This window comes from Bos taurus, chromosome 15 (assembly GCF_002263795.3).
Source record: "Bos taurus isolate L1 Dominette 01449 registration number 42190680 breed Hereford chromosome 15, ARS-UCD2.0, whole genome shotgun sequence".
Classification (NCBI taxonomy): Eukaryota; Metazoa; Chordata; class Mammalia; order Artiodactyla; family Bovidae; genus Bos; species Bos taurus.
The window spans coordinates 15,705,329-15,717,837 of NC_037342.1; the positions used below are offsets into that span (position 1 = coordinate 15,705,329).

At 41.1% G+C, this 12,509-nt stretch overlaps 1 protein-coding gene across 1 annotated transcript in view; it reads right to left on the reverse strand.

Moving 5' to 3' along the window:
* The window catches only part of AMOTL1 (angiomotin like 1), a 192,630-nt gene that overhangs the window by 162,124 nt on the left and 17,997 nt on the right, over positions 1–12,509 (reverse strand). The window lies entirely within an intron of this gene.

Consider the following 12,509-nt stretch of genomic DNA (forward strand, 5'->3'; position numbering starts at 1 on the left):
AACAGACATAGAGAACAGACCTGTAGCTGCCAACAGGGAAGGAGGGTCATGGGGGATGGACTGGGAGTGGAGCTAGTAGATGCAAACTATTACATATAGAATAAAACAGATAAACAACAAGGTCCTAATGGATAACACAGGGAACTATATTCAGTGACCTGGGATAAGCCGTAGTGGAAAATGATATAAACAAGAATATATGTGTGTGTGTGTGTGTGTGTGTGTGTGTAACTGAGTCACTTTGCAGTACAGCAAGAATTAACACAACATTGTAAATCAACTATGTGTGTGTGTGCGCGTGTGCATGTGTGTGTGTTAGTTGCTCAGTCGTGTCTGCCTTTTTGTGACCCCATGGACTGTAGCTTGCCAGGCGCCTCTGTCTATGGGATTTTCCAGGCAAGAACAGTGGGGTGGGTTGCCATTCCCTTCTCCTGGGGATCTTCCCAACCCAGAGATTGAACCCAGGTCTCCTGCCTTGCTGCCAGATTCTTTACCATCTGAGCCACCTGTACTTCAATAAAACATAAAAATTAAAAGATTCAGGCACAGTCTGAGTGTGAGATCTTCAACAAGTCTAATCGAGTCAAAAAATCATGGTTCCCCTTTTCATTCAGTTAGCATGTTTATGGAGCAACTATCGCATTCAAGGCTTTGAGCAAGGGACTTACTGTAATTAGCTCTGCATGTTTTATAGAATCCTAGAACTTCAGGGTAGCATAGTTGCATTAAAAAAAACTAAGTATATACTTCTATATGTGACTAAAAAACAGATTGGAAAATCTGAACTAAACTTTGGAGGTAAATCCCATCATATTGAAAATATGAGTACTTCCCATCATAATGGAAATATGAGTACTTCTCATTTTCTTTGTAATCTTCTGCATTTTCCATAAGAGACATGCATTACTTTTATAATCTGAAAAAATATATAATAAATATAATTTTCAAAGAAAATCCCAGGGCTGAGAAGGACCATGAAGATGCATTTTCCACTTTCTCTTGAAAACCATGATAGAAGGTCCATGTCATGAGGGCTCTAGTTTTCATAAAAAGGACACTTCACTGGCTGTCTCCAAGAAGTCCAGCCTGGGAATCCCTTCCTGTAAACCGTATCTGGGAAGATTACAACTCACAGCCAAACTTATCCCAACATTACAAAGAGACTTTATAATTCTCTGCATTGCAGGTCCTCCAAAGAACACGACTGAATAATTGAAGGTGACTGATGGACCTAATCTGTGAATGCAGCCAGTGGGACATTCTCCAGGGCAGAAACCCTGTCAGCCTCATTAGGATGGGTCCTGGTGATCACCAGCTGCAATCAGAGCAGCTGGCTTCCTTTGGTCTCAAGAATGCTGCTCAGAGTTGCCCTGCAGGTTCCTGCACTGCCAGTCTGTCTGCGGACAAGGCAGACTGATGTGATGGGTTTTGGCTGTCTGCCTAGAGAAGGGTGGTACTCTTGGAGAGTTGCAACAAACATCCACAAATCTCTAGTCGAATACCAGGAGGCACCAAAGATTGTACTGCACTTAATTGGGCCCTGGCTCACTAGGGGTTTGTGTTCAATCCAAGCACCCGAAAATTTTAGAGGGGAACTCTAGACCAGAATGGGTATAGCATAATACCATAGGGACAACACTGGATTCATCAATAGATTCAGATTTTAATGCTAATGTTGGCACTAACTGGGTGACTTTGGGCAAACCCATTTATACTCTTGAGGTTTAATTTCCTCAACTTCAAATGAAGGAATTAGGACTAGATGATGTCAAAGGTTTGTGAAGTCTATAATACTATGCTTTTACATACAAAGGTCACCTATCCAATTACGTTAGTAGGCTGAGAAAGCTGTGTTATTTGTCCACTAGCAAATTTGAGACTTTAGCCTCAGCATGTGAGAGGTGGCTGATGAGACTAGAGGTAGTCTACCTTTGGAACAAGATGTGCAAACCTAAAAACATGTTTGGAACAGAAATTCAGTTCTGGGCCATGATCATACCAGTTTCTTGTTCAATCACTAAGTTATGTCCAACTCTTTGCAATCCCATGGACTGCAGCATGCAGGCTCCCCTGTCCTTCACTATCTCCCGGAGTTTGCTCAAACTCATGTCCATTGAGTTGGTGATGCCATCCAACCATCTCACCTTTTGTCACGCCCTTCTCCTTTTGCCTTCAATCTGTCCCAGCATCAGGGTCTCTTCTAATCAGTTTGGCTCTTCACATCAGGTGGCTAAGTATTGACGCTTCAGCTTCAGCCTCAGTCCTTCCAATGAATATTCAGGACTGATTTCCTTTAGGATTGACTGGTTTGATCTCCTTGTAGTCCAAGGGACTCTCAAGAGTCTTCTCCAGCACCAGTTTGAAAGCATCAATTCTTTGGCACTTGGCCTTCTTTATGGTTCAACTCTCACATGCATACATGACTACTGGAAAAGCCATAGCTTTGACTAGATGGACCTTTGTCAGCAAACTGATGTTTCTGCTTTAATACACTGTGTAGTTTTGTTATAGTTTTCTTTCCAAGGAGAAAGTACTTTTTAATTTCATTAAAACTGCAAGTTTTATGGGTATCATCATTTAATCAAATAAACTAATTACTCAAAGTCTTATATCTTTACCAATTGTAAAATAACATTAATAATAATATTACATCCTTTAAAAGCAACATGTATTTATCATATACTGTTCATTCAAAATCATTTTATTAATCTTGAGAAGTGAGTTGGAGATTATAATAACTTTGTTTGACAAAAACAGAACTTTACTGAATCATTGGAGAAGGGTTTTCAAAGTAGATTCTTCATCTCTCTTGGTCCAGTGGCCTAGACATCCACTTCCCTTCTCCAGGGGATCTTCCTAACCCAGGGATTGAACCTGGATCTCCCACATTGCGGACAGATTCTTTACCATATGAGCCACCAAGGAGGCGGGGAGAAGAAACCCACTGGACCACAGGAAAGAGAATTGTAAGGTGCTATCTTCTGGATGAGGGAGGTTAGGCTCTCACACCCATACATTTTATTTTATTAATCTGAACTACATAGGTTCATGTTGAGTGTTTTATTAACTTCAACTTGAAAGCCCTGCTGGTTTCTCTGATGCTTGAATTTCACACCTCAACTTGGGAAAGTCAAGCACAAAATGTGAAATGAAATTGCATCAAACACAAGTATTTCAAGGAAGACTGATCAGTCACATCTGTTCCTGCAATTCTAACACCATCACATCAGTCACAGGAAGCCCCAGAGTTGCTCACAAAACTCTGGAGGCTAGTGGATACTTTCCTAGCTTCTGGCCATATAAGACAACTTATTCAGAGTTTTCTATAAAATGTTTAACCTGTAGCCAAATCAAAATTCTATCAAGGACGAAGTCCATGTAAAAGAAACTAAAAGGCAAAAAAAAAAAAAAAATTATTGCAAGCATAGGAATAAGAAGTGAAGAAAGTTTTCTGTAAAACAGCACATGGCAGCTCAAACAATAATACATACAATAGGGCGGAGTAGAGGGCATGAGTGGGAAAGTACTGGGAACTTACACTTGTAATTCTGACTTTGAGAAGCTCTTTTGTTCCCAAGAGATATCTGTACTCCCACATTCACTGATGCGTTATTCACAATAGCCAAGATATGGAAACAACCTACGTGTCTTGTCGGTGGACGAATAGATGTGGAAGATACATACAATGAAATATTATTCAGCTGGGGCTTCCCTGGTGGCTCAGGGGTAAAGAATCCGCCTGCATTGCAGGAGACCCAGGTTCAATAGCTGGGTCAGGAAGATCCCCTGGAGGAGGGCATGGCAACCCACTCCAATATTCTTGCCTGGAGAATCCCCATGGACAGAGGAGCCTGACGGGTGACAGTCCATAGGGTTGCACAAAGTCGGACATGACTGAAGAGACTTAGCACACACATACACAAACACACATTATTCAGCCATAAGAAAGAAGGGAATCTTGCCATTTGCAACCACATGGATGGACTTGGAGGGCATTGTGCTAGGTGAAATAAGCCAGACTGAGAAAGACAAATAGTGCATGGTATCATGTACATGTAAAATCTAAAGGAAAAAAAAGAGCTCATAGAAACAGAGAGTAGAAAAAACAGTTGCCAAGGCCAGGGTGGCAGGGGAAATAGGAAAAGGTTGGTATAAAGGGTAGAACTTTCAATTATAAGATGAACAAGTTCTGAGGATCTAATTGTATAACACTGTGACTATAACTGATAACACTATTGTATAATTGAAATTTTTTAAAAGAGTTGAATTTAATGTTCTCACTGAGAGAAAAAATAAGATAAATATATGTGAGATGATGGATGTGTTTACTAGATGGGAGAATCATTTCACAATGTGTGTGTGTGTGTGTGTGTATATCAAATCATCATGATGTACACTTTAAATGTCTTCCAATATTATTTGTCAATTATACCTCAATAAATCTGAAAAAATTAAAATAATAAATAGCAAAAAATGGGGAGAGAGACAGAAAGAAGAACTGAGCAGAGTTGGACACTGGGATCTATGGAATATTGGAGTGCTTTGAGCATAATATTGATATTTAATAAATACTGGATGATTCAGTTCAGTTCAGTCCCTCAGTCATGTCTGACTCTTGTGACCCCATGGATTGCTGCATGACAGGCTTCCCTGTTCGTAATCAACTCCTGGAGTTTACTCAAAGTCATGTCCATTGAGTTGGTGATGCCATCCAACCATCTCATCCTCTGTCACCCCCTTCTCCTCCTGCCTTCAATCTTTCCCAGCATCAGGGTCTTTTCCAATGAGTCAGTTATTCACATCAGGTGGCCAAAGTATTGGAGTTTCAGCTTTAGCATCAGTTCTTCCAATGAATATTCAGGACTGATTTCCTTTAGGATTGACTGGTTTGATCTCCTTGCAGTCTAAGGGACTCTCAAGAGCCTTCCAACACACAGTTCAAAAGCATTGAATGAATGAATAAATGATAATGGCCAATGTGAGTAAGGACCCTAGTCAGATACTATATCCTATTAAGCTCCCAAAGGCAACCTATCTATCCTAAGAGAGGGTGTGAAGCCAAATGCGCCTTGAGTTTAGGGCTCAGAGTCTCCAACCACCAGAACTCTTTTTGGAGCTGCCTCTAGAACAAGCCACAGCCCCAGCTGCCTGAGGGATCTTAATTCCCAAGCAGGGATTGAACCTGGGTGCTGGCAATGAAAGCACCAAGTCTTAATCACTGGACAACCAGGGAATTCCCTGGTCATCCTTGATTAGTTGATTGCATCTCACATCCAATCACCAAACTTTGTCCAGTCTAACATCTAAATATCTCAGGAATGCAATTGCTACCCTCTGCTTTCATTGCCTCAGCCTAGATCAGCCACTGTCCCCTCTTACTGAGACACTGTGGTGACTTCAGTGGGTCCCTGGTCTTTCTTTCCTCCAACCCTTTCTCCACACTTTGCTGTAATATTTTTAGAACACAGATTTGATCATGTCCCTCCTTGATCAAAATACTCTAATGATTCATTATTCCCAGGAGAAAGTCTGGACCACTTAACATGGCAGATAAGGGCCAACTATTGCAAAATATTTGAAATCCCTAAATTAGCTCTCTTCTTAGATTTTTTGGATATGCAGCCATTGCTGGAGCTGAAGCAAGAGTGCTCTTCCTTCCTCACCTTGCAATTTATCCTTCACATTTCATCTGGGATTTGGTTCCTTGTCCCCCAGACTGCCCTGTGCTTGCTTCATTACAATGTGTATCACACTGCACTGTAATTATCTGTTAATATGTATGTAGAGTTTAGTTCAAGTTTATGTACATAAGGGCAGAGATTCTATTTGTGTCTGTAGCATTGATACAGGGGTTTCACAAGCACCAACTATTTGTTGAATGAATGAATATATGACTGAATGGTGGTGTTTGGCACAAGCATACCTCATTTTAACATGTCCCTTTAGCAAGGATTGTCTTTGCAACCTCATCCACCTCCTCTGCTTCTCTAGTAATTTCTCCACCTAAAGATCACACCCTATTTGCCTCTGCTTTCTGGCTTTGTTCTTACCTTCTCATCTGGTCTAACTGGCTGAGATTCTCCCACTTATGCTCCCACTTCAGTGTGCATACCTGCTCCTCCACCCGGCATGCCTCTGTCCATTGTACACCCACCTGCTTCCCTTCCCAAGACTGGATGAAACTACGCTTCTGATCATCCACAGGAGACTCCTGCCCACTGAATGCAGCCAAGTCACACTTAGACCTCTAACCAATACCTCCAGGGTCTTTTCTAGTGGTGGGGGGTTTAATCTAGAAATACAAATTCATAAAAAACCCTGTTCCTACTTTGATTCTGCCTTAGCTAGCATAAAAGAGCTCCATTTTGTAGAGAAGGGATGAAATAATTAGAAGTGCCATGTTTGGAGATTCATATGGCATATTCCATCATTCAGGCATTCAAGCAGCCATGGGTTCTAAAGAATTTGAACACCCTCCACTTGCTGATAACTTACACTATAAATCAAGGTATATATATATGTGTGTGTGTGTGTGTGTGTGTGTGTCTAGCTAGAGATATCAGTATATAAAATAAACTTGTTCATTCATTTGATAAATATTTACTTGATGTCTCCTATATACTAGTCACTGTGCTAAGTGCTTGGGATAGAAAAGGATAAATCTTGTCTTTCCTTCAGAAAGTTTTCAACCTTGAGGGGGAGACAAACATCTGGGCATATTACTACAGAACAATGTACTAAGTGCAAGCTTTGAGTCATGTATAGATAAATCAAGGATCTGCAAATAATAGAATCAGGAAGTTAGACAGCAGCTGAGGACCTTTAATCTAACCCTTATGTTATACATGACTCTCCAGTCTATGTCTTTGCAACCTGTACTTCAATACCCAGTAAGGAGTTAATTTTCTCCCAAACAGACCATTGTATTTGTGAACTCTTCTGTCAAGAAATCCATTTTTAAATTTTCAACAAAATATTGACAGTCACCAAAAGTCCTCAGTGCTGCTGAGCCATTCTGGGACCTCTTGCCCCTTGTCTTGTTCTTCAGAGGTTGCTTGAAGATGAGATACTCTTCCTGGAATATTAAGATTTTACCCCAGTCCTAATGCCCTCCAAGCTTTGCAGATCTGGGCCTTATTCTTCAGTGAGTCAGGAATCAGAAGGAATGTTCCATCTTGGCTTTGAATAGGGAGTATAAATCTGTCTGATTACATCCAGAAAAAAAAAACCTAACAACTAAATTGAAGCACAAGAGGGAAGAGGTCATGTGATGAGATCTTCCTTCTCAACTAGGAATTTCTAGCTAAGATCTCCATTACCGAGGGGCTAGGTGTCTTTGTCAAGATGGAATGCTATAACCGAGTACCACAGACTGGATGGCTTATAAACAAAAGAAATGTATTGCTTATAGTTCTTGAGCTGGAAGTCTGGGATTAGGTTGCTAGCATACTCAGGTTCGGGAGGAAAGCTCTTCCATTATAGAATACTGACTTCTCATTGCATTTTCTCATGGCAGAAGGAGAGCTAGAGAGTTCTCTGGGGAGGGGGATCCTCTCATAAGGGCACTAATTCCATTCACGAAGCCTCCACCCTTATGATCTAATTACTTTCCAAAGGCCCCACCTCCTAAGACCACCACAGTGGACATTAGGACTTCAACATATGGATTTTGAGGGAACACAAACCCTCAGCCCATTGCACAATGTCTAGCCTGGTATTAACTATCAGAAAACTCAGTCATAGGCACCCTTGTGGATCACAGTAAAATAGAGGGCACTCTTCTCTTGGGCTGCCCCAAGGGTTTGACTCTAATGAGTTTCAATTTCTAAACTTTGACAGATATTTTCCTTTTGTTGTTGTTCAGTTGCTAAGTTGTGTCTGACTCTTTGTGACCCCATGGACTGCAGCACACCAGGCTTTACTGTCCTTCACTATCTCCCGGAGATTGTTCAAACTTATGTCCACTGAGTCGGTGATGCCATCCAACCATCTCATCCTCTGTTGCCCCCTTCTCCTCCTGTCCTCAATCTTTCCCAGCATCAGAATCTTTTCCAGTGAGTCAGCTCTTTGCATCAGGTGGTCAAAGTACTGGAGCTCCAGTATCAGTCCTTCCAATGAATATTCAGGGTTGATTTCCTTTAGGTTTGATTTTAACTTCAAATAAACCAAACACATCAGAGTGTACATCTGGGCTCTTAATATTCCAATGATTAAATTCAGTAGCACATACAAGACTTTTTCTTGGTTGGAAGAGAAGAGAGAGTAGAATACTCTAAATATCCCCTGTGAAAGAAAATACCTCTTTGACAAATAAAAGGACATGAAATCTAGAGGCATGAAGTCTTCCTCTGAAATGGGCTGATGTTTAAAGAGTTGACATGATTCTTCTGGGCTTCATTTGTTTTTCCACATAGTCTTACCAACTTTGTAGAATTGGAAACCATTCTTTCAAATTGGCTTAACCAACTGGGCAGAGTATTTGTGAAGTTCCTATGGAATTTACTGATGTTAATATTTTAAGTACTCCACTGAATAATTCATGCTACTCTCTAAGGAGCTGTGGCAACAAGCATATTTTTAGGAAACTTAATAAAGTTATAAGATGATGAAGTCCTTTGCAGAATACTCAGTGTCTCAGGCTTTTCATCTCTAAAGTCAGTCCATTGAAACCAAACTCAGAAGTTCCCTCCACCATGAAACTTTCCCAGGGAGAGTTAAATCCTTCTCCCTTTCCTCCTCTCCTAACTTTTAAAATTCCATTAAGACTACACTTTCCCATTGGATAATACTCTCTTTGCAAGATGGTTCCTGTCCTTGTTAGAAGGTAATCTTCTTAGGACAAAGTCGTATCTTATCTGCCTTTCCATGCTCACTGTTAGCATGATGGCTGGCCAGATTTAGGGTCAGGAAATCTTGCTGAATGAATGAAACTGACACGCCTACAGCTGAGAAACTCATATGAGTCTGTACCTGCAAACACTTGCCATAACTCACATTAAATCAGCCATTATAACACATGATTTGCCACCATATTCTGCCATCCAAGCAGCATAATGCCTAATATACTCTGATGAGGAAAGAAAAAGGAGAATAAATATTTCCAGAAAACTGGGTTCTTGCCTGGCTGGGGATTGTTACTCAACGATGTAGCCCCAGAAGAATCATTTCATCTTGTTGGAGCTCAGTTTTTCCAGTGTGTGAAATAGGGCTCATAAAGCCCATTTTTATTTTTTTAATCAAAGGTTTGTGATTGTATGTCAACTAGAGAATCATCAAAACAAATGCACAGCACTGTTATCATTCAGCAAATTTGCTTATACATGTCACTTGCTATGAGGCATTGAATTCCAATTTGGAGTTCCTAACTTGGGAGGTGACACAGCATGTGAAAGGCAGTGTTAAATGTAATGGGGAAGAGCAAGGACTTTGGGACGGATGTGGGTTTAAATCCCAGGGCCCCCATTTCCCAGTGATAGGTAAGCAAGGACTGTAATGTCATTAAACCTAATTTCTCCCATTTGTCATAGGGGATCATAGCATAGGCTTTGTGGGATTGTTGTCAGGGTTAAATGAAAACTTTCTGTAATGTAACCAGACTAGATCCTGGCCAGTAATAAAACTCAATAAATAACAGTAATTGTTTTTATTAAGATCATTATTAATTTTTGAAGTTGATACATTTCAGAAGTGACTTAGTTCCATCCACAAACTTCATTCCGTGGGGAACAAAGCTAAAGGGTGACGAAGCATTAAGAAGCAGACATTTGTCCCCAAAGGAAAGGGCTTTTGTAAAAAGTGGGCAAAGATACAAAGGCAAGCTATTTGCTGTGTGCCAGTCCTGGAAAGGAAGGAGGGAATCAAGGCAAGAAAGAATAACAGAGACCAAGAGGCAGAGTGAAGTTCTGTAAGGATTCTCTGAGGCAGAGCCATAGACAGGGCTGCCTGTCCAGGGGATGTTGGGAAACCACAGGAGAGGACTAAGTGTTTCTATTTGAGAAAAGCAATTGGGCCGCAGTCTATGAGGCAAAGAGAAAGAACCAGAGCAGGATGAACTGCCGCAGCTCTAATTACAAACCAAGAATAAGATACAGACGTGGGCCCCGCAGCAAAGAGCTGTCATTTATACACAGATCTTTACAGCCAAATCCGTGCAGGGGAAAACAGCAGAGTTACTGTCTAACCTAGCTGTCCCTTTGTCCATAATGTGAGCCATATGTGTCATTTTAAATTTTCTAATAGCCACATTTTTTGAAAAAGTAATACAGATGAGATTAATTTTAATAATATATTTTCTTTAACCCACTATATCCAAAATAGTATTTGGTTGGCCAAAAAGTTGGTCTGGATTTTTCCATAACATCTTAGGGAAAAAGAACTTTTTGGCTGACACAATATTTCAATATGCATTTAATAAAAAAATTACTAATGAATATGTAAGGTTTCTTTTTTTTATACCGAAGCTTCAAAATCCAGTCAATTATAGCACATGCCAACTTGTACCAGCCACACCTCAAGTGCTCAGTAGCCATGTGTGGCCCAGAGCTAATCCCAGGGGAAAATGAATTCCATTCTCTTGACCTCCTAGGCTGCTGTTTAAGACCTTTTAAAAGCTCAGAGTCATAGAGCAAGAAAAGACCTTTGGAGAAGTACTATGGGCAAGGGCTATCTATTTATTCCTAACAGTTTTTCTTTAACATCTCTGCTTCAATTTAAATAGTTCACACCCCACTGAAAACCTCCAATTGGACACTCACTGGTGACTAAGTGCTTGGTGCATGTGCTAAGTCACTTTAGTCATGTCCTGCTCTTTGCTACCCCATGGGCTGTAGTCTGCCAGTCTCGCTGCCTATGGGATTCTCCAGGCCAGAATGCTGGAATGGGTTGCCATGTCCTTCTTTGGGGGATCTTCCTGACCTAGGCGTCAAACCCGCATCTCCTGTATCTCCTGCTTTGCAAGCGGATTCTTTTACCACAGAGCCACTGGGGAAGCTCAAGTGCTTGGTCTAGGCAGGTTAATCATGGTGAATGTTCTGTCCACTCTCCCATTCTAAGGGAAACTGCCTCACCCACACTTTCCCCCTGCAATCCCAAGGCAGCTTTATGTACCCACCTCTTCTCGCTATACCCTCTCTGGCTCAGGTGACCAGGGATGAATAGGCATATGACTCCATGAACTGTTAGATTTATCTCTATAGTCACCAGGTGTGGAAAAGCTTGTCCAACCAGAGACTGACCACTGAGGACTAGTTGGGCCAATCAGCTCCTCTGTCAGGAATATAGAGGCAGAGTCAGGCTTAGGGAGAAGCATCAGAGGAAGACACACACACAAGAAGCAGAAAGAGCTTCAATAAAATTGTGTTTCCAGTTATTTCTTCAGTTTCTTCATGTTCCTCTCAGATCTACTTTCCACCTCAGGATTCCCGAGGCATTTCATTTGAACAAAGCAATTCTTCAGATGAAAGAATTTTGAAAGCCTCCTATGGGAGGGTTTCCAAGTAACCCCGGTTCTTGGAACTCTGTTGGAACCTTCTAGTATCAACCACATTCTGGGTTCCTAAAGCATAGCTGTTTTGCTGTTTCTAGTTTACTTTGAGATTCTTGTATCTTTTATGGTTATGATTAGTTTATAAGACTCCCTTATGTGTGACGCAGTGGTAAAAAATCCGCCTACCAATGCAAGAGATGCAAGAGATGCAGATTCTATCCCTGAGTTGATAAGAATAGGAAATGGCAATCCGCTCCAGGATTCCTGTCTGGGAAATCTCATGGACAAAGAGTCAGACATGACTGAGCATGCATGCATGCATATGTGTGGAGGAATCCTGAATGAGTCTATACCTGTTAACATTAAGGCCTACCACAGACATGGATGCTTCTATACACATTCAAGCAAAGCTCTTTTCCATCACTCTCCTCCAGTCTTGTTTGCACTCTGTCTCATGCCTACATTTAGCCTGACAGAGAAATGATAGATTACTTTGGGTTGCATTCTCAAATAATTATGCTCTGAAAAGACCTCATTTCAGTGACCTTCCAGGGACCCTTTAAGCCGCACGTCATCAACAGTAGTGATTCTCAACTATGACTGCACACCACAAACACCTGAGGTACTTCTAAAATTTATCAATGCCCACAGCCCTACCCAGACCCATGAAATAAGAACCTCTGGGAGCAGGTCCCTTGACATCTGGATCTCTTGAAAGGTCTCCAAATAATTCTAATGTGCAGCCACAGTTGAGAAATACTGATATACAGGATATGCCCTTGTATAGGTTTGGGTTTATGGTAAATCAAATCAGGTATTGTCTTAATTATGAAAGAAATGCATATTTGTTTTCTAAAGAATACATAAAAAGTGGAGAATGGTCAAAAGGGGAAAAGTCTCTTTCATCAATAGAATCCCCAACAATCTCACTCCCTGCAAATAACTATTTTAGCTTCATATGTGCCCTTCCAAAAATTGTCTGTGCCAATGCAAATATATGGGGTTTCCCAGGTGGCCCAGTAGG